This window comes from Anabrus simplex, chromosome 1 (genome assembly GCF_040414725.1).
Source record: "Anabrus simplex isolate iqAnaSimp1 chromosome 1, ASM4041472v1, whole genome shotgun sequence".
NCBI lineage: Eukaryota > Metazoa > Arthropoda > Insecta > Orthoptera > Tettigoniidae > Anabrus > Anabrus simplex.
The window spans coordinates 76,267,766-76,291,363 of NC_090265.1; the positions used below are offsets into that span (position 1 = coordinate 76,267,766).

The 23,598-nt window shown below is 44.2% G+C and overlaps 1 non-coding gene across 1 annotated transcript; it reads right to left on the reverse strand.

Annotated features, from left to right (window-relative positions):
* Nucleotides 1-2,816: 2,816 nt before the first annotated feature.
* TRNAS-GCU (transfer RNA serine (anticodon GCU)) lies at nt 2,817-2,898 on the reverse strand. Its single transcript has one exon. It is a non-coding gene; the product is annotated as a tRNA-Ser (tRNA).
* Between the last annotated feature and the right edge of the window lie 20,700 nt (nt 2,899-23,598).

Genomic DNA, 23,598 nt, shown 5'->3' on the forward strand with positions numbered 1-23,598 from the left:
CGCCCGGAGCAATTTGGATTGCGGTCTAAGCGCAGTGCCCCACTTGCGGTGCTGCGCTTAACACAGTATGTAACAAGATCGTTTGCTATACGCCGTAGCGTGCCAGCAGTATTTTTCGATGTAGAAAAAGCTTTTGACACTGTCTGGCACGATAATTTAATTGTAAAACTCCTGGAACTGTATAAAGTTCCATCTTACCTAGTCAAAATTATACAGTCATATTTGACAAACAGGAAATTTTACGTTTCCTGTGAAGGGGAGCAATCCACCCCTCGGGCACTCAGAGCTGGAGTCCCACAGGGTGGAGTGCTGAGTCCCACTCTCTACGGCCTATATGTAAACGATCTACCTACGAGAGATGGTGTCGAGGTCCAGCAGTACGCCGATGACATAGCCATTTACATTGGTATGAAAAGAAATGACTTTGGTCATCGGCGGTTACAGCAATGGATAGATCTCTTTAGGGAGTGGTGCCAACGTAACAAGGAGAAAATAAACGCTGACAAAACTCAGACAATTGTTTTCACCAAGCGACGGCCTAGTTTCGAACATCTTACTATTAACAACGTCCGCGTGTCTTGGACCAACCAAATTAAATATCTTGGCTTAATTATGGACCGTACTTTGTCCTGGAAACACAATATAGAACAGGCCCGTCAGCGTGCCACTGCACGGGTGTCAGCCTTGAGACCTCTGCTTGAAAATAAATATATCTCTACCTCCATAAAGAGAAATATTTACCTAGCATGTATCAGGCCCATCCTGTTATATGGCTGCGAGGCCTGGGGCTATATTGCGAAAACTCCTCTTTCTAAATTACAAGTTAATCAAAATAAGACACTTCGTATGATGATTAAGGCTCCATATCTGAGGTCTAACAAACGGATTCGAACTGAGCTTCGCATTCCGACTCTTAGAACTCAGATAAATAAAATAGCTAAGATGGCCAAAACTAGAATCCTCTCTAGTAATTCAACCGACCCTGGCATCCTATTATTAAAGCAGGTCATGGGGGCCAAGAAGCCGCGTACTCGTCTCAAGTATCGCGACCCTTGGATCACTTATGACCCGCCTTAATTAGACCCAGCTCAAAACCACTTTTCGGACTTTTCCAAATTTTTCTTAACACTTTTCTTCACTAAACATCCTCAAAATTAACCCCTAAAAATGCCCGTTTGTTAGGAAGGCAACATGGCAATGCATAGCTCTCCGACCCTCTAAATTAAAATACATTCCCCGTAGTGAAGAGGGGGTTTCAGCTCTGACAGGAGGTAATAACGACCTCTTCGACAGATTGTTTTTCCCCCGCTAGTGTAGCAGAACAGAGACTTTTCCGACTTATCGGCATTCCCCTGAAACAGATGAGTAGAGGGGCATAGTTTTCGCCCCGGGACTCTCGTGGACTTGATCTCCAAAAAAAAAAAAAAAAAAAAAGATGCAAAGACCGAACATACTACCTACTCGCCATGGGTACGTACTGCAAGGCGCAAGTACAACTTGCTGAACCGTAGGTCGGTAATGTCTTTGAGGTTGTGTCAGAGGTACTCCTGAAGCCTGTGGTAATGTGATGGGGAGGGCCCACGTAAAATAAACGGTGGTTGGTTCGCGTGGATGTTGACGGGGTGGAAGGAGTACCTTTGGTTGTAGGGCTGTTTTGTCTTACGTTATGTAAAAAAAACACGGCATCACTGGGATGTGTGTTTAATTGATTGTACATTTGAAGGTGTGCCGTAAAACTACTTCTGTTTACAATATTTATCCATTTATACAGGTGAAAATTCATTTGCTTCCTAAAGGCAACAGTATGCAGTAGAGGGTTAAGAAAAAAGAAAGAAAGTAACCATACTCGTATGAAGTAAACATTGTTCTGAATTAGTTATATGTAATACTTTTACCCATTTGCTTCACCCACTTTGGTTGGCAGTACTGCGGAAATGAAGTGAACCGACACTCTGCTCTCTACGCTGTCCACAATACCTAGGAAAGGCAGTGCTCTGGAAGACTCCTGCGTGCAGTAAAGGCCAGATTTTCCTCATGCAGTCCGGCTCCATGGCTAAATGGTTAGCGTTCTGGCCTTTAGTCACAGGGGTACCGGGTTAGATTCCCGGCAGGGTCGGAAATATTAACCATCATTACCATCATCTGTTTACCCTCCAGGTTCGGTTTTTCCCTCGGACTTAGCGAGGGATCCCACCTCTACAGCCTCAAGGGCAGTGTCCTGGAGCTTCAGACTATTGGTCGGGGGATACAACTGGGGAGTACGACCAGGCGGCCTCACCTGCTACGCTGAACAGGGGCCTTGTGGAGGGATGGGAAGATTGGAAGGGATAGGCAAGGAAGAGGGAAGGAAGCGGCCGTGGCCTTAAGTTAGGTACCGTCCCGGCATTCGCCTGGAAGAGAAGTGGGAAACCACGGAAAACCACTTCGAAGATGGCTGAGGTGGGAATCGAACCCACCTCTACTCAGTTGAACTCCCGAGGATGAGTGGACCCCGTTCCAGCCGTCGTACCACTTTTCAAATTTTGTGGCAGAGCCGGGAATCCAACCCGGGCCTCCGGGGGTGGCAGCTAATCACGCTAACCACTACACCACAGAGGCGGACAATATTAACCATCACTGGTTAATATCGCTGGCACGGTGACTGGGTGCATGTGTCGTCTTCATCATCATTTCATCCTTATCACGGCGCGCAGGTCGTCTACGGGAGTCAAATCAAAAGACCTGCACCTGGCGAACCGAACATATCCACGGACACTCCCGGCACTAAAAGCCATTTCATTTTTCCTCTTGCAATTCTTAAGGTTGAAACGAGTATCCGACGAGGATGGGATTCAAACCCACGCGTGCAGAGCACATTGGATTAGCAGTCCAATGCCTTAACCACTCGGCCACATCGTCTCGCTTGCTGTGAGGCTCAAGCACACGGTAAGAGAACGAAGAGAAGATGCTAGTTCAGAGGAGAGCCGAAGTACGAAGTAAGCTCAATTTGTCTCAACATGCTTAGAGCGCACTGAGGAACGTAACGAATGCGATACGGGCCCACTTGCCCCTCAAAATAATGTAAAACATACGAATAACTAAAATAAATTGGATTACACCAGGTAGATAATATGCAGTCCGCCCCTGTGATGTAGTGGTTAGTGTGATTAGCTGCCACCCCCGGCCTAGACATCGAGTGCTCTAATACCGTCAGGGTCGGAAAAGAACAAGAGTTAACCCAAGGGAGGTCGGATATGATAGATGAAAGTAAGGAGCCTGGCATAAGTAAGTGGAAGCAACGTTAGGACTCAATAAGGACCCATGCTCCCGAACTGAGAGCTCCTGAGTCCCATTTTAGTCACCTCTAAAGACAGGTAGGGGATTGCGTGGGTACCGGTATTATTCTACCACCCCCACCAACAGAAGATCGCGTGGGCGATGTTTAGGTCCTTATCTTCAGTTGTATTCTCTCCCTACTCAAAGTCTCAGGCTCCACGACACTAATCTTGAGGCGGTACAGGTGGGGTCCCTCGCTCAGTTCGAAGGAAAATCCAACCCTGGAGCGTAAACGGATTAACAAAAAAGAAAGAAAGTAACCATACTCGCATGAAGTAAACATTGTTCTGAATTAGTTACATGTAATAATTTTACCCATTTGTTTCACCCACTTTGGTTGGCAGTACTGCGGAAATGAAGTGAACCGATACTCTGCTCTCTACGCTGTCCACAATACCTAGGAAAGGCAGTGCTTTAGAAGACTCCTGCGTGCAGTAAAGGCCAGATTTTCCTCATGCAGTCCGGCTCCATGGCTAAATGGTTAGCGTTCTGGCCTTTAGTCACAGGGGTCCCGGGTTAGTTCCCGGCAGGATCGGAAATATTAACCATCACTAGTTAATTTCGCTGGCACGGTGACTGGGTGCATGTGTCGTCTTCAACATCATTTCATCCTTATCACGGCGCGCAGGTCGTCTACGGGGGTCAAATCAAAGACCTGCACCTGGCGAACCGAACATATCATCGGACACTCCGGGCACTAAAAGCCATTTCATTTTTCCTCTTGCAATTCTTAAGGTTAAAACGAGTATCCGACGAGGATGGGATTCGAAATCACGCGTGCAGAGAGCATTGGATAAGCTGTCCAACGCCTTAACCAGTCGGCCACCTCGTCTCGCTTGCTGTTCGGCTCAAGCACACAGTAAGAGAACGAAGAGAAGATGCTAGTTCAGAGAAGAGCCGAAGTACGAAGTAAGCTCAATTCGTCTCAACACGCTTAGAGCGCACTGAGAGATGTAACGAATGCGATACGGGCCCACTTGCCCCTCAAAATAATGTAAAACATACGAATAACTAAAATAAATTGGATTACACCAGGTAGATTATATGCAGTCCGCCCCTGTGATGTAGTGGTTAGTGTGATTAGCTGCCACCCCGGCCTAGGCATCGAGTTTCTTATACCGTCAGGGTCGGAAAAGAACAAGAGTTAACCCAAGGGAGGTCGGATATGATATATGAAAGTAAGGAGTCTGGCACAAGTAAGTGGAAGCAACGTTAGGACTCAATAAGGACCCATGCTCCCGAACTGAGAGCTCCTGAGGCCCATTTTAGTCACCTCTTACGACAGGTAGGGGATTGCGTGGGTACCGGTATTATTCTACCACCCCCACCCGCAGAAGATCGCGTGGGCGAGGTATAGGTTCTTATCTTCAGTTGTATTCTCCCCCTACTCAAGGTCTCAGGCTCCACGACACTGCTCTTGGGGCGGTAGAGGTGGGGTCCATCGCTCAGTTCGAAGGAAAAACCAACCCTGGAGCGTAAACGGATTAAACCACTACTGCATGAATTATTTTTGTTTTCGTTTGGTGAAGAAAATTTCAAGGGTTAATGTTGAACGTACGTTCAGTGTATTAGATGTACCAGCAATTCTTAACTGGGGCTAATAGCTTAACACTCATATGTGATGTGGATTGCCATAGTTGACTATACATACATTTTTCCCACCCCATCAGTTTTGCTAACGCCACTACTGGTACAGAACCTCCCCCTCAACCTACCCCCAATACTCTGTCTCCTTCCGACTTTCCCGCTCTTCCACAGACCTCTACGGCCCCCTTACCATCAAGGGAAGTACCGTCATCCAACCCCTCTCTCTCTTCTTCTGAGTTCCTTGAACTCTTCAAATTACTCACCGATCCTGCACTGAAGGAAATTATCTCCCTAATCAAAGTCACCCTCCAAAAACTAATCTCCGCCCCCACTATTAATGATAAGAAACAAGTATTACTTGAAGCAGTCTTCCTCTGGTTCAATAATGCCTAATAATTCAAACAGAACAACTCTTCCCAGGCAATTGAGAGTCCTTTACTGGAATGCCGAAAGTGTCAAGCGCCAACATACAGAATTATGTGTAATCTTAAAACAACTTCATGTCGACATAGTACTCCTAGGAGAAACCTGGCTCAAACCACACATCTCCTTCCACATTCCCAACTACATAACCTACCGCAACGATCGACCTACTCCTGAAAAAGGCGGCACTGCTGTACTCATCCGGAACACCATCTCACACCCAGTGGCGGTGGGCCCTTACGGGCACAGGGGCACGTGCCCTGTCAAGTTTTTGCACTCAGAATTTCAGAAAAGAATTTATAATGTAGTTGGGCTACAGCCGTACAACAGAATTATTTCTACAAATATTATCACGACAAAATGTTATATTCTTAACTGAATTACGGATTTTGGTAGGTATTTAAACCCACCATGTCTTTAAGCACGAAGAGAGGATACCTTTTGTATTTAAAGGACAAGCTGTTGCTGTCACCGCGAGAATGACTGCAGGAGCCTTGCGAGGCAAGTGGCAGGCGGACTGTGCAGCTCTGGGCACAAGACCGTCTCGTGCCCAAACGATGCGCCTGCGCATTAGAACACAGTATTTGAAGATGGTGAATGTCTATGACAGCTGTGGGCTTGTGAGGGTGAGCGGGCGACGGGGGGTGCTTCAGGTTGGGCACTCAGATTCTTGAGGACTTCTGCAGCGCATGCGCATAGAGCAAATAACAGATCACGGGAAATATCCACGCTTTACAAACATCAGTGTAGCCAATTCACTAATTCTGTAACTAAAGTAAATCTAATAATATTTTAGTCTTGTTTATTTTTTTTAAAACAAGGCGTTCATATCACTCCTGGAGGGATTTAGTTGTTTTCAGATGTTTGAATTATTAAAATAAGTTATTTTAAATGAGGTTACCGTGTCTCTATATCTGATATAGAGGTGCTAATGATAAGTTAGTTACAATAACATTGGGTGTGACGTGAATTCTCTTCAGTTTTATATTTTGTGTATTTGTGTGCTTGTTTATTCCAAAATGAATAAAGGCAGTGAGTTAATTGAAAAGCAATTAAATTTTGAGATCAGAGTTCGTGCCAAGAGTTTATGACTACCGCGACCTGTTATGATTGTTGTGCAGCAGACGGTAGGAAAAAACAGGAGTTTCAACAGAAAATTTAATAGTGGTATGTATGCTAAAGCGAAATGGTTATGTGGATGCGAAGAGAGAAATTCATTTTTTTGTTTTGCTTTCCTTGCATTCTATTCGGTGGTGACGATGCTACTTTTTTTTTTTTTTTTTTTTTTGCTAGTTGCTTTACGTCGCACCGATACAGATAGGTCTTATGGCGACGATGGGACAGGAATGGGCTAGGAGTGGGAAGGAAGCGGCCGTGTCCTTAATTAAGGTACAGCCCCAGCATTTGCCTGGTGTGAAAATGGGAAACCACGGAAAACCATCTTCAGGACTGTCGACAGTGGGGTTTCTAACCTACTGTCTCCCGAATACTGGATACTGGCCGCACTTAAGCGACTGCAGCTATCGAGCTCGGTATGTGTGTGGTGACGATGCATGGAGCACAACAGGTGTCAAAGATTTAAAGCATTTGAACGAAAAACTGAAAAAACACAGTGAATCGAAAAAAACATTTAAACAACGAAATGGATCTCGCACTTTTAGGTGAGCTGGACATAAGGATGCAACTTGATAGTGGGTACAGACTTTCACTTCGTAAGCAGCATGAACAGGTCGACGAAAATAGATATATTTTATCTCGTCTGATTGTGTGAAATTCTGCGGTGTGTTTGAACTTGCGCTCCGCGGCCATGATGAATCAACCGATTCAAACAATCCTGGAATATTTCGCGGTTTAGTTGACTTTGTAGCTAGCTTGGATATCTCAATGAAAGCACATTTAGAATCTGCAGCCGTTTTTAGGGGTACGTCGAAGACGATACAGAACGATATACTAGATCCTATGCTCGAAATATGTCATACTTTTATAATGAAAGAAATTAGTGCTGCTAATTACTTAGCCATCCAAGGAGATGAAACAACCGACAATGCAACGAAAATGCAGGTGGTGCTTATATTTCGCTATCATATAAATGGCGAAATACATGGGCGGTTTTGGGGTTTCTTTCTGGCATCCAGTCATACAGCTGAAGGTATAAGGTAAGGTAAGGGTTATTCTGCCCGAAGGCAGGTCCGAACCTCCGCAGAGGCGTTCCTGAGCCGGAGTTTACCTGCGGTAGGGTGGCCAGTTCCTTTCCGCTCCTCCATTCCCTTACCCCCCACCAACAGCGCGTGGCAACCCATCCAACTCCTGACCACGCCCAATGTTGCTTAACTTCGGAGATCTCACGGGATCCGGTGTTTCAACACGGCTGTGATTTTTAGTGAAGTAAGTTGGATATTGACAAAACCCCTGAAAAACTAATTTGTCAAACATTTGACGGGGCCAGTGTAATGAGCGGTGCACAGATTGATGTACAAGCACGCATAAAGGAAGTATATAATGAAGCTAATTTTGTTCATTGTTATGCTCATGTAGGAAATTTGATTATGCACAAAGCCACGTCCGATATAAAAGAATTGAAGATATTTTTCAGTGATATTCAGGGAATGTCCTCCTTTTCCAGTCGCTCTAGTAAACGCACCGAACTACTAGATACAGTTGTAATGCGCCGTTTGTCGAAAGCAGCTCCAACGCGTTGGAACTTTCAGACCCGCATTGTCAATACAGTGTTCGAAAACAGAGATGTCCTGATTGAATGCTTCCAAACAATATGCGAAATAGAAACAGATCAAAACACTGTAGGACAAGCTTCTGGATTTATCAGATTACTGAACGACGCTGACTTCATATATTGGCTGAATTTCTTCCATAGAGTGATGCTTCATGTTGATATACTGTTCTCCCAAATTCAGATGTGTAATGTTGACCTTGTCTTGGTATCTGAATTCCTAGCGAACTTTGTTCGTAACATCAGAAGCATTCGCTCTGATTTAGAGGAAACTGATGACTGCGAAGCTCTAGTTCCTCCTAAGCGGCAGCGAACTTTCCAGCAACGAAAACGAAACATGTGATACTATTTTACTACATGCAGAAGAAGGATTTCGTTTCACAGGCCATTTAGCAGCTGCCAACCTTTTCGGGTATCAATTTTTGGAGAATTTTGTACTCGGTTTAAGGAAAAAGATTTCGCGTCAACCGTAAACACGTACCCGAAAGTGAACAAAGCCAGGCTCAGGACCGAACTTGAAGTGTTATATTCCAGGGTAGACGTGCGTGTGGCAGATGGTGCTGCGGCGCCATGCAAGACACGTTCAATGAATGCGTTAGCATCATTGTTACAATCCCGATGTCGACAGTGGAAAGTGAAAGGTTTTTCTCTACGGAGGAATACGATGAGCCAAGACAGACTAACGGCCCTGGCGATGCTTTCAATTGAAAGTAAAAGTGCACGTTCGATTCCCGACTTCAACCAGCGAGTTATCGAAGTATTTGCTCAAGCAAAGGATCTTTTTTTTTTTTTGCTAGTTGCTTTACGTCGCACCGACACAGACAGGTCTTATGGCGACGATGGGAGAGGGAAGGCCTAGGAGTTGGAAGGAAGCGGCCGTGGCCTTAATTAAGGTACAGCCCCAGCATTTGCCTGGTGTGAAAATGGGAAACCACGGAAAACCATCTTCAGGGCTGCCGATAGTGGGATTCAAACCTACTATCTCCCGGATGCAAGCTCAGAGCCGCGCGCCTCTACGCGCAAGCAAAGGATCGAAGAATGGACTTGATCCATAAATAAGAATGTTAGTGTATTCATTATTAGTTGACTTGTAGGGGAACAGGTTATAAATAAAATGTGGATCAGCTTATCCCTGGCCATTTAGCTCAGTGAAATAACACTTGACCGGAAATGGAGAGGTCACGGGTTCGTGTCCCGGTTCTTTTGACCCGACCTTTAACTGTCTTTTTCCTTGGTGTTGATATCTAACTGGCACCAACTGTAAACGGGATAAGATGATCTACAAGTCAGTTGTTAGTGTATTTATTCACATGCGCATTAGTGTTATATTTTGCAACCGATACCTTAAGTTTCTACTTGACTGTCCATATTATTTTATAAGTTGTGCCCCGCCGGATAATTTGGCCACGGGCCGCCACTGCTCACACCATTGAATTCCCCCCCCCCCCCAGATCTTACCTCCCTTGAAGCTACCACAATACAAGTCGACACCCAGAAAGGACCTCTCAATCTTTCTGCCTGTTACATTTCCCCTTCAGCCAGGTTCGACTCAGCTGACTTGGATAAAATCATTCAGGGCGGTACCCAGTCTATCTTAGCAGGTGATTTAAATTCCAAGAAACCCAGATGGAACAGCCGCACCACTAACTATAGAGGCAAACTCCTTTCCAGATACTGCGATAGAAATCTCCTCCTAACTCATGGTCCAGACAAACCAACCTATTACTCTCATAACTTCAATGTGAGACCCGACACACTGGACATTGCCATTTCCAACAAAATCAGGCAACACATCGTACTCAACACTATAGACGCCCTTGAATCTGATCATCTCCCTGTCCTTATGACTCTTTCTTTTTCACCTTCCATCTCTCTTCTAAATATTCCCATCTACAACCGCAAAATCAACTGGGCACATTTTAGAGAACACATTAATAACCACATAAATGGCAATCCCAGTGTGAAAGGCCCCGAAGATATAGATGCATTAGTGTCCGAGATAACCAACACCATCATCTCGGCTGCTGAGACCTCCGCCGTGGGACCAGCAGTGGTTCAGTCTAGAAAGGACACCCTGCCGACTGAAATTCTGGATCAAATCAAAATCAAAAACAGCACCCGGAAACACTGGCAAACCACCCGCAACCCCTATTTCAAACTCAAGTGGAACAGACAAAGAAGAAACCTTCTCATCCTCATTAAGCGCCACAAAATTAACGCATGGAAATCCAGACTAGCTGAGTTGAACGTGGCTGATAACTCCCTTCACAGAATGGCTAGAAAATTCACTAGAAAACGGACTGGCATACCCTCCCTTCATGGATTACGAGGATTGGCCTACACAGACCTGGATAAAGCAAACGCACTTGCCGACACACTTGAATCCACCTGTATCCCTAATGATGACCCTTCTGATGACGACTTCATCGATCTAGTTGAAGATGAAGTAGAGGACATAGGTGATACCATCCTTCCCCCTAATTTTAAATTTATCACCCCTCGAGAACTCTACTCAAGTATCAACAGACTCAAAAACAGAAAAACCCCAGGTCTAGATAACATTTCAGCTACTTTTCTGAAAAACCTCCCTAAAAAAGCCCTTACATTCATAACTAAAGTCTTTAACGCCATATTCAGATATGGTCACTTCCCTACACCATGGAAAACAGCCAAGGTCATCATGTTACCAAAACCCCTTGCAGATTCCACCATCCCTCAAAATTACAGGCCAATCTCTCTTCTATCTATTCTTTCAAAATTATTCGAAACACTCCTTCTTTCCAGGCTAAACACCTTCATTGAGAACAATCAACTAATTAACCAAGAACAATTCGGTTTCCGAAGTAAGCACTCTACGGTTCATCAACTCATGAGACTTACAGAGGAAATCACCAAAAACTATAATGACAGAAGACACACGGGAGTCTGTTTTCTAGATATATCGCGTGCGTTCGACAAGGTATGGCATGAAGGCCTCATATTCAAGCTCAACTCCTTCGGCATCCCCCCATTTATGATTCAAATCATCAAAAGCTACCTTGCAGATAGGAAATTCCAGGTACAAGTGAACAAAACCCTGTCCAGCCCTCGCCCCATACTGGCGGGTGTCCCCCAGGGTGGAGTTCTTTCACCAATTTTATTTAATTTGTAATGGCAGACATACATAAGCCAACGCACGCGAAGGTCTACATGTATGCTGATGATACGGAAATATCCTCTGTCTCTTGGCAACCACCTAGGGCACAAAATTACATCCAAGATGCCCTCTCCACCCTCGAACCTTGGTTTCGGAAGTGGAGAATCAAAATCAATGTCAACAAAAGCAATGCTACTTTCTTTTCTAAACATACTAGGATAAACCCTCACCCACTGGTCTTTTTCGGCGAAGTGATCCGGTGGAGAAATGCAACTAAATACCTAGGTGTTATCCTAGACAGAGGACTCACGTTCAAAGATCATATCAATTCGATTTCGGCCCAAGCGAGCAGACGCTTATCTGAAAATATCCCACTTATGAAAGCCGATCATGGCCTAAATCTAGAAAACAGGCTCACGCTATACAAGACACACATTCGACCTATTCTAGAGTATGCCAGTCCGGTCTGGGGAATGGCAGCCAAAACCCACCTGGATAAGGTGCGGCGCCTCCAAAATCGTGCGCTGCGCCTCATCTCTGGTGCTCAAGGGTTTCAACGAAATCGGGATATCCACCAATCCCTCAGGATTGATGAGATCAGAACCAGAATAAAGAAGACATCCCGGAAATTCTTTTCTGGTCTGTCCACTAAGCCCACCCCCTCATCTCGACGCTGGGCAACTATGATACCCTTGGTCTCCGCTATAAGCGACCCAAGGTTATCTTAGATTAGTCGCCCCTATAAAAGGGCGCAGGTCACATTCTGACCAGTACTGATTTCGTTGATTCCAGGTCCCCCTACCATACATCAATGCAGTCTCCTTCAACCAATTAAGAAATAGCACCCAAGACCTACACGGTAGGAGGGCTAGAATCCTCAACGGATCCAAATCTCCTGGATTCCGTCTGAGACTTGGGGCATGGCCTCAGCCTCACCGCCGCACAGTCACTACCTCGAACACTGCACCCTCTCCTATTCAAACCCCCGTCCTGCCAAGTTTCGAGAATGCCACCCTCCTTAACCTACTCCTTATCCAGAGCCTTTCGTCCCTTAACCAGCCCTTGCCAAGCCATCAGCGAATTGTTAGCTAATTTCCCCCCTGTCCAAACACCGCCCTGCTCCAAGATGCTTAACTCTCATCATAACCCCTGTTAAGCCTGCACCCTCATGGACTTCCCTAAATTTCCTCCAATAATTATGTTCATTCATAATCAATTACGACAGCAACACTGGGCATGGTCACTTATTGGATGGGTGACCATTCTCCTGTTGTGCTCACCTCTACCCTTGGCCTCTAATAATAGAGTACCAACACCCTCACCAACCCCTGCCCTATTAAGGGCACCTTTCGCCTCTTCAGGGGCCCAGGCCATATCCTGGTCAGTTCGATCCCCCACAAGCATACCACTTCACCTACACCCGTTATGTCACTACTACCTTGATTTATGAAATAGCACTCAAGGCCTGTAATATCGGTCGACGGGCTATAATCACTCCCTGGTCCCTCGGGACCTCTGAGAATAGTGGTCTGGAAAGACCGAACATTAGTACCTACTGGCCATGGGTACGTACTGCAAGGCGCAAGTACAACTTGCTGAACCGTACGTCGGTAATGTCTTTGAGGTTGAGCCAGAGGTACTCCTGAAGCATGTGGTAATGTGATGGGGAGGGTCCACGTAAACTAAACGGTGGTTGGTTCGCGTGGATGTTGACGGGGTGGAAGGAGTACCTTTGGTTGTAGGGCTGTTTTGTCTTACGTTATGTAAAAAAAAAAAAAATACAAGGCATCACTGGGATATGTGTTTAATTGATTGTACAGTTGAAGGTGTGCCGTAAAACTACCTCTGTCTACAATATTTATCCATTTATACAGGTGAAAAGTTATTTGTTTCCTAAAGGCAACGGTATGCAGTAGAGGGTTAAGAAAAAAGAAAGAAAGTAACCATTCGCGTATGAAGTAAACATTGTTCTGAATTAGTTATATGTAATACTTTACCCATTTGTTTCTCCCACTTTGGTTGGCAGTACTGCGGAATTGAAGTGAACCGACACTCTGCTCTCTACGCTGTCCACAATACCTAGGAAAGGCAGTGCTCTGGAAGACTCCTGCGTGCAGTAAAGGCCAGATATTCCTCATGGAGTTCGGCTCCATGGCTAAATGCTTAGCGTTCTGGCCTTTAGTCACAGGAGTCACGGGTTAGATTCCCGGCAGGGTCGGTAATATTAACTGTTACCGTGTTTTGTGGTAGTTATGCGTGAAAGAAGGTGCGGGGTGGTGAACAGGTCTCAAGCTACGAAAGTAAAATTAATTTAAAATTTAACAAGGTTATATTTTCTTTTCAAAATAAAAAAATAACAAGCATTGCAGGTACAGAGTAGCAAGTCAACAAAATGTAGGTACAATATTTACTGGATTTGGGCTCAGCGCCCTTACTTCACAATTCTTGGGCAATCAGCCCAACCTTACTTCAACATAAGTTTTACCAGAGGGGCAGAAAACCCCATTCATGTTCAGGAGCACTTGCTCCAAATTACACAGAAAAGCCTCCTCGAGGCATACAACACTCAATTTTCGAAAAAGAGCCACTCGCTCTCAACTTTAAGCCTCTCGAAGGCTACACCAAACTCCACCTTCAAGTTGCATGACCTCTAAAATAACAATTTGAGAGGAGGCGATCTGCACTCCTAATGTATTTGTTTCAAAAACCTAACTTGGCTCTAGGCCACTGATGCAAGGGCTAATCCCATACTACGGAGGTGACTTTAGAAGATAAACAAATTTACATAATGTTAAGGAAGAATAGGTTGAGAAAATAAGTTCACCTCAAAACAATATGAGTGGGAGCTCGAGAGGGTTAAGCACTCTCTATCCCAATATGTAGTTTAAAAGATAGAATAGATACAAGTTTCTTTACATTTTAAGGAAGGTTACATAATGGAAAAACTTCGGACCCGCCCCGAGAGTTAAACTGCTGAGCAAGCAAGAAAAGAAGTAATTAATCGGCCATTACCTGGTTGTTGACCGCTGCCGGAGAAAGAGGCGCTTCCCGCCCCCTGCTATGTACTTTACACACTGAAAGATGGAACAGAAGTGGCGCGGTGACCCTAAAATCAGCAGTTTATATACTCTCGCGGAAGGTTCGAGGCGTTAGGGGAATGAGAACACCCTCCCAAAAGGATTTTATTGGTTCATCAAGAAACCCTTTACACAATACGAAGAAGAAACATATTATTGGTTGAAAATTAATTAAAGAAATTCGGGATTGGCTAGATACAAAACAAGGGGAAAGAATGGGTTAATATTGCCAACGTAAACAATGACTGAAAGAAATTTAGCAAAGAACAAACTTTTGAAATTAAATTTTCTCCAAAAACAAACAGTTCTTTCACTCCGCACTAGGGTGCACTATTGTTGATCTTCAGTAGTGTCCTCTAGAAGAGAAAGTTCACACTTCTTACTTCAAGCAAAACAAAAACACATCAAAAATGACACAGTTCAAAAACTCCAAAATTTCCACGTAGTGACATCTTCTGAGAAAGCCGAGAATTAATACCGTAGATAAAGTTTCAGACTTCCTCCAGCAGAGGAGTTTCAACTGGCGCAAATTTTAAATTAGCGGCGTGGAGGTGTACCGCCCGGTACAGACCCCCCCCCCAAAAGTTCCTCCAGGGGTGACACATGAAATTTGTTTGAAAACTAGGTCCAAGTTTTGATGTTGATGTGGAGATTAATTGCAGAAGTATTTATCAAATTGTTGAAATTTGGTTTGATTCAGTTTCAAAATACTTGTAGTAATTTTTGAAGTAATGTCTTTAAGTTGGTAGAAGTTGAATTCAGAAGGAAAAAATTTAGTCTTTAAAGTTGGGGAAAAATTTTGCAAGGTCCACCAAATATTGCTGATGAATTCCCAAGTGTAGTAATTGCTGATAGTAACTGTCCATGTAGTTGATGTTGATTAAGTTGGATGGCCAGACCGACCGTTGCAGCTTGCGTCCAAAGGCGGCCGCTCGGACCCCCCAAGTACCCTGAGATACCGCTCGCCCGCACTATCAGGGGAGCAGAGGTGTTGAAGCACGCCGCGCCCGCGGTGAACATATACAGGCTGCGGGCAAGTAGCAGGTCGTGCGCCGCACATCAGCCTTGGCCGGGAGGAGAGCTCCGGCTCGCCGTGCACATGTCGTCCTCGCTGGGGTCGAGGGGGCCCTTCCTCTAGCCCAGTCGCAGCACGGCGCCGCGCGGCTGCGGGGGCACTGAAACATTAAAACTAGGCGGCAGAATTTGTTGGACCATCATCATTTTTGAGGGCACTGGCTTTGTGGAGAGGTTGAGGGGCCAGCGGCGTGCAGATATCCATGGCATTTAATATAAGCAAGCCACAGTGTGTATAGCAGGAGACGGGAGCGTGGTAATGGCCGTGGTAAGGACAGAATGGCAGTTTAACGGTGCGGGGAGGGTTTACAAAAATACTTACATATGAAACAAAATATTATAGAAGGGGCAGAATGCCTACAAATTGAAAACTCAAAAAAAATATAACCTTCATATTCCTTTCACGATTATATGAAGCAAGTTAACCCAGAAATTACACCGGTTTCACCTGGGACAGGTGAACCCTAAATATCCTCTCGGTGGCTGGATTACTTAATAACAACGTAACCGGCGTAAGAAAATCGAGAATGATACAAGGCCCATGAAATCTGGGGGCAAGCTTGCCCGCGGGAACAAAGTTCTTGACCATAACTTGGTCACCTACCTTCAAAGGGGTGGGTCTCCGTCCACGATCATATCTTTCCCTAACCTTTTCATGAGACACTTTAAGATTGGCTTTAGCCTTCTTCCAAAGATCTTTGATGTTGTCCGGATCTATTGTCTCGGGTAGAATGTCACTCAGAGACCAGAGGTTAGAGAACGGCGTGTTGGGAACAAACTTGAACATCAAAGAGGCCGGAGTAAATTTATGTGATTCATGAACCGCCGAATTCAAAGCAAAAGCTAACCAATGCAGGGACGTGTCCCACCTGGAATGATCTTCATGATGATAGGCAATAAGCGCGGACCTAAGATTACGGTTAACCCGTTCAGCCAGAGATGGTTGAGGGTAATAAGCTGAAGTAGTTACATGAGAGATGGACAAGTCAAAACAGAATTTACGAAAAAGATTTGATGTAAACGCCTTAGCATTATCAGACACAATATATTGGCACGGACCGAAAGAAGCAAAAATAGAATTTAGGCAAGTAATGGTGGACTGAGCGGTAGCCAGCTTAGTCGGAAATAACCAGGAAAATCTTGTAAAACCATCTACGCATGCAAAGATGAACTTGTTGGCATTTCCCTTTGACTGGGGGAAGGGTCCTACATAATCAATATACAGGCGTTCCATGGGGCGCGACGCTTGATGCGAAGACAAAAGCCCTACCTTCGTGGACATGGTTGGTTTACTGAGCAAACAAGATTTACAAGCTTTTACAAGTTCACGGATTTCACCGTCCATACCCTTCCAGATTAACCTTTCACGAATCTTTTCACGAGTTTTAAAGATTCCAAGATGCCCCCCTAATGGGGTCTCATGATAGTATTTGAAGATCATAGGCACAAGAACAGCTGGAACGACAACCTTCATCATCTTATCATGCCTCGAAGGGCAACATAGAACACCATTCCTCAGAACATAAGGGACAACATGTTCCCCAGAAGAAAGGGTTTCCATTATCGGAGCCAGCGTCGGATCTTCACGCTGGTATTTCTCGATATCCCTAAAGAGCATGGGAGCATCTGTTAAGATGGCATTAACACCAGATAGTATGGACTCGGGAGGTGATGAACTGTCGACCGGTTCGTGGGTCTCGACGTCGTTGGAAAACATACGGCTGAGTCCATCAGCAACAACATTTTCGGTACCTCTGATATGCCTGACATCGAATTGGAAGGCAGAAATACGGATGGCCCAACGGGCTATACAGCCAGTACGACGCGGCCTACCTAAGACCCAGCTTAAGGCTTGATTATCTGTCTCCAGGTCGAATTTGACATGCTCAAGATAGAGACGGAACTTTTCTAAGGCAAATAAGACTGCCAAACCTTCGAGCTCATAGATAGAATACTTGGCTTCTTGAGCCGACAAGGTCCTAGATGCATAGGCGATGGGTCGCCTCCCTAGTTCAGTCTCTTGAAGAAGGACTGCAGCTACTGCTGACGACGACGCGTCGGTTTGGACAATGAATTTCTTTGAGAAATCAGGCATAGCAAGGACAGGGGCATTACAGAGAGTTAATTTAAGATCTTCAAAAGCGGCTTGTTGAGAAGGTCCCCACTCGAATTTGATGCCTTTCCTACGAAGAAGGTTCAAGGGCGCCGCTCTATTAGCGAAGTTAGGGATAAACGTCCTGAAGAAATTCACCATACCAATGAACCTGGCGATACCTTTAACGTCCTTGGGAGGTTTAAAATCACGGATGGCCTGTGTTCTAGAATGATCGACTGCTACACCATCAGGTGACACAATATGCCCTAGGAATGACATAGAGGGCTTAGCAAAGGCAACCTTGGACAACTTGACAGTTAACCCAGCCTTACGAAGGCGATCGAGAACTTCTCGCAGATGATCCAGATGTTCTTCAAAAGTCTCTGAAAATACGACGACATCATCCAAGTAGTGATATAAGTACTCAAATTTGATGTCGGAGAAGACCCTATCTAGTAGCCTAGTGAGTACAGCTGCTCCCGTGGGGAGCACGAACGGCACGCGGTTGTATTCATACAAGTTCCAGTCCGTGGCAAACGCTGTAAGATGTTTAGACTCTTCGGCTAGAGGAATTTGATTGTAGGCCTGATTCAAGTCCAAGATAGTAAAGAACTTGGCTTTACGAAACCATGAAAAACAAGAATGAAGGTCCGGAAGGGGCACAGATTGCAACACCACCTTCCGATTGAGAGCCCTGTAATCAATGACAGGCCTGAAGCCTCCTTGGGGTTTCGGGACTAGAAAAATAGGCGAAGAATACGCCGACTTAGAGGGCCTAATAATACCGTCCTTCAACATCTGATCGATGATTTCTTTCAGAGCCTTCATTTTAGGTGGAGATAGCCTATAAGGTGGAAAACGGACAGGAATCGAATCCGTGACCTCAATTTTGTATTCAATAAGGTCAGTAACACCAAGAGTATCAGAGAACACCTCTGGAAATGACTGACATAATTTACGAATACTATCAGCCTGCTCCTCAGGTAGATGTCTAAGGTCTAACAACATCTCATCCTGGGTAGGCGAAATAGATGAACATAATACAGAATTACACTTTAACAAGGGAATTTTACAATTGGACGCAAATTTGAATGTGCACGACTTACTCTGAAGATCGAGCACCAGACAAGTGTGAGAAATGAAGTCCGCTCCCAGTATGATGGGGCAAGACAAATGCTTAGCCACAAACAATTTGGTTTTCCATGTGAATTTAAAAATACGAATTTTAACCTGTAAGGAACCTAGAATTTCTAATGGGGAAGAATTAGCCGAAACATATTGAACAGGAGATGAGACATAGTCAGGTAATTTTCAAATAGATTTCAATTTAGAATACCATTCAGCCGAAATAATCGAACAAACACTGCCTGAATCTAAGAGAGCTGTTACAGGTTCATTATTTAACTCAATCTTAAGAAAAGGAACAAGTGCGGGGGTATCCGCCGCAATCCTAAGACATTCTTTGGGGCATTCGAAAGATGAATTTGAAGATAGAACATTCCCTGAATTTTCGACCTGTTTACCAGGGGCTGAGCCTCGGGAAGAGGGATTAGTCGACTCAGCCGAAGCCACTAGTCATTTTTTATTATTGGCATTGGTGGAGTTTGCACCAGAGGTTGAGCAGGAGGGGGTGCTATTTGAATTGGGACAATTCTTGGCGATATGTGAGAAAGCCCCACATTTAAAGCAGCCTTGTGATGAACCAGCTCCATTATTTGCCCTACTAGACTTGATCAGTGGACACTTATTGCGAAGATGGTCAGGCGACCCGCAAGCATAACGTTTACGTGGTGTGACTGATCGGCGAGGTGGAGGCCGAGTATTACTAAAAGAAGGCGGGGGTTCTTTCGCGACACGCAAGGAATCGGCGTATCTAACTCCTTCCGCTGAACGGCCAAGGCTTCAAGTTCAGAGGTTTGCGGACACGCCGCGAAACACAAATATGACCTATGGGATAGTGAAATGCCTTCCACAATAGCTTGTACAATTTGATCCTCAGGGAAGTGAAGAGCAAACACCCTAGTATAGAATTTAATGTCTTGTATGAAATCAGCCAGATTTTCATCCAATCTCTGTACTCGATAATAGTATTTCTGAATTAGAGATGACCTCGCGCGAGCAGGAATAAAATTTGCAAGCAAGTGTGCATGAAAATCTTCAATAGATGACTGTTCGGCTATGGCTCTTACTATTTTGTCAGAGAGAATACCAATTGCATAGGGATAGATAATTTGCAAAATCTGACATGGGGAAAGAGAAAACACAAGGGCATGATCATGAAATTCAACTAGAAATCTTAAAAATGAAATTACGTCACTGGTGGTATTAACGGAAAACTTCGATATACTGAACCCGACAGGGGCATGATCCAAGGACCTTTGGTTGATATCGATCTCCATAATTACACACGCAATGCTATTAAAATGAAAGAACGCTGAAAATGATTAATATACATATCATTAATAGAGGTCATACCGAAACTAATTAATATTCATACCATTGAGATAGATAAATTGTGTATTTCAAAATTATTCTGCGAGATTTCTTTGTCTGCGACTTATTGCGCAGTATTATCCTTTGTGTAGCGGGGGCCCCGTAGATGAAGCCAAGCCAACTTAGACCCGGGAGGGGTTATGAATGGGGATTCCCTGTGACATCACTCGAGAGAAGACATCCCTCCTCAAGACTCACAGAATGAGGGGAAACTAACTTTTTCGAAACGGAATATAGGAGCCATCTTGGAATCGGACTGGCCAACTTAATTACCTACGAGATAGAAAATTAATAAAACTCTAATTAGGGGCTCATCTCCCGATTTAAAAGGGATAAATGTCATTGGGACATTTATTTAGAGTGTTTAATGTCCTCTTCCGTGATAACTTTCAGCCGAAGAAAGAATACTGTGTTGTTTCTGCGTGGAAAAGTACTGGGGCCATCTGTTTAGTCTCACGACAGCTCCTCGAGATCGGGACTTCACCCCGTGCGGTAGGGGGAGCAGAACAGATTTTAATTAATTTAAAGAGATTCACCGAAGGATAATTGAGTGGTTATGTCTAAATCGCACCAACTAGATATTGGTCACCGGTCGCCCGCACTATTTTACCTCGAGTACGCCGGGAATAGGCGCTACGCAAATTAGGGGAAGGGGTACCGCTCCCTAGTAAAAACTACTGCAGAACGGGACAAGCGTCAGTCCGGGTTTGCGGTTTATTAACGGCGGAGCTACGCTCCTTTAAGCCCTCGTTAGGTCTTTGTTCAATAGAAATTAATTCCTATTTAAGGAGAAATAATCCAATTTGCATAAACAGTGTTTAGTTTGATCTCTGTGACGCCAGTGTTAACTTTTTGGAAAACCGTGACGGGAAAAGTCATATTATTATGATTACTATAACATAAGAATCTTACGGAGTCGCATAGGAGATCGTGACCGGACGTTCACATTGAACGCTGTTAACCGGAGTGTGATATAAACAGTGTCGTTGTGTCTGTGCAGGATTAAGTGTTAGCGGCTCCAACATCATCGAACAATGGCTCAGCAACTTCAAGATGGAATATTAATGGAAATCATCACCGTGGTGCCCATGGAGGAGGAGTAAACTCAGGATGGACTTCCCGAGTTGACGGAGGCATCATCACCATGTGATAGAGATGAGTACAAAGTTCTAATATCTGGCATGCATAGAGGGGATGGGAATATTTATTGTAAACTGACGCTATAAGGGATTTAAAGATGTAGTCCTGTGGAAATAGAGCGCCGGAATGGGCGCGTAGTAATTAATTCTTAGCTTAGGAAACCGACTACAGGTCTGAGTAATCGAGTGTAAATAATTAAGGGAATATAATACTTTAGCTTTGCTTAGGATAGTGATTCATTCAATTATTTCTTTCTTGGGAGATTCTGTTGTTTATTTGCGTCAGAAGACCAGTATTAATTAGTTTATGGGAGTGCAGTGAGAGTAGTTATTAGAGTATTCATTAATTTGATAAGTGCATGGTATATAAAACGGTAAGTACTGCGGTATGCAAAGGCACGTCACTACGAGACCCAGCGGCCAACGTGACAACCTCCAATTTCCACCCTTTGAAATACTTAGATAAGGAGTGATAAGTTTAAATTGTTGTGGTGATTAAATATACCAGGAAGTGATCATAATAAGTGTATTAAACATCGATTCGTGTGAAAAGTAATTAATTAATGCATGTATTGCCGTGTGACGATAGAGTAGCCGTGTCCAGACCATCGATTAATTAGCAGTTAGTAATCAGATGTTAATTGCCGCGCGAGTGCTTAATTGTGTTGTAATTGCTGTATAGATTCCGCGCGATGGCCACGTATAAGTAAGGTAGCGGGTAAGCTATGTAGAACGACGATAATAATAATAATAATAATAATAATAATAATAATAATAATAATAATAATAATAATAATAATAATAATAATAATAATAATAATAATAATAACAATCGGGCAAAGATTACCAGTATGAGACGGGAGTCGTGTTGTAAGAATGATATGATACTGCTGGGTAGATGTGTGTTTATTTTAAGGTGAGTTGCGCGAGTCATTTTAAGACCGCAGTTTATTGTGGAAGTACGTCCGAGTGATGTGTTACAGTTTCCTTTTAAAAGGGAATGTTACGCCTGTTAATGTGGGTGGACCCCTAGGGGAGGGTGAACCACCGTATGGCCTTGGCCCAGCGTGTTTTTTTTGTCTGAATGTCCCGTAAGCGGAGGAAGGAAGGACGTGGCTGTTAAAAAGGGAAGTTGGTTTCTTTGAACGGCGAAATAATGTGATCTACCTAACACGGCAGAGCTGTGAAATAATTAACACACGACCCGGCCGATGATGGTAATGTTTGCCAATGAATCGTTGTTAATTGTACCAGTATAATTAGATAGGGATTACAGGACCCTGCCTTCATCGCAAGAGGTTGTCAGTTCGATGCTCAACGTAGGCATTGGAGGCCTACAGTGTCAGAAGGAAGATCAAGTGCCTTTTACGTGTTTTTCTTGCATATCATGTACCATGTATGTGTTTTTTTTTTGTGTCATGTGTTGTTGTACATAAGGTCAGTGGTGGTTCCGTCCATCAGCTCGACGATGCCTAGAATAGCGAGGGTCGGTTCGATCCCAGGTGTTGTATCATATGTGTGCATTTTCATTTTTTTTTGTCATTTCATTGGGAAATTTAGGTCCTTATTAGAATAGGGATTGCTCAGACGTGTGGTCGGACGCATGTTAGTTTTATGTGTTAGCGATAATATAGCCTCAGTGTTATGATAAAGTTTCCATTCGCTATATGTCACGATACATCGCTTCGCGATAACGTACTCGTTTCTATCACGTATAACGGACAGAGGTCCACAAACAACCTACAACAAGCATTTGTAAATGTTAATGTAATTCATTAGTGTTGTTTAATGCATCATTTCCCATTATCATTAAGGTTCAATAAACCGGTTTGTGAGTCAAATATTTTAATTCGAAGGTGTTCTCATTTTTAGTTATATGCCCCGCTTCTCCTCCCTTGTACGCCTCTAAGCTTACTTTAGTTCAGCGCCTATTTATTTCTTACTTCATGACCTGTTAGCGACCCTGTAGATCTCATGCCGGTGCCAGTTAGGTAGGGGCGGGTGCATATACAAAATGGCGCGTCCAAAGTGGGGCCTAAGTCACGATAGCGAGGAGGATAATTGTACACGTTGCGCCATATACAAAATGGCGCTTCCAACGTGGTGCGTATATAAATAGGCGCGTATATTTATTCTACATGACTTGTACACGTTGCGCCATATACAAAATGTCGGCCCAATGTGGGACGTGTTTTACTGTTAAATAGGCGCGTATATTTATATTATCTGACTTTTCCACGTGATGCGCACATATAATAAATGGCACGTCCAACGTGATGCCAGATAAAAGGGCGTAAGTGAACTGTGGGGCTCGATATGTCCGTAAATAAGGGCTACCCAGATTTAGGAAATGTAGCGCCATATAAAATGACATCTAATGTGTGGCTATATAAAATGACGCTCCAGGTGGGACATGTTTACGGTTTAACGGACGAATTTTCATGTTTAATAGGCGCATAATTATCCCACATATCGCATAATATTAATGCGAAGATAGGGGCGTGTTGTGGTGATTAATAGGCAAGGCATAC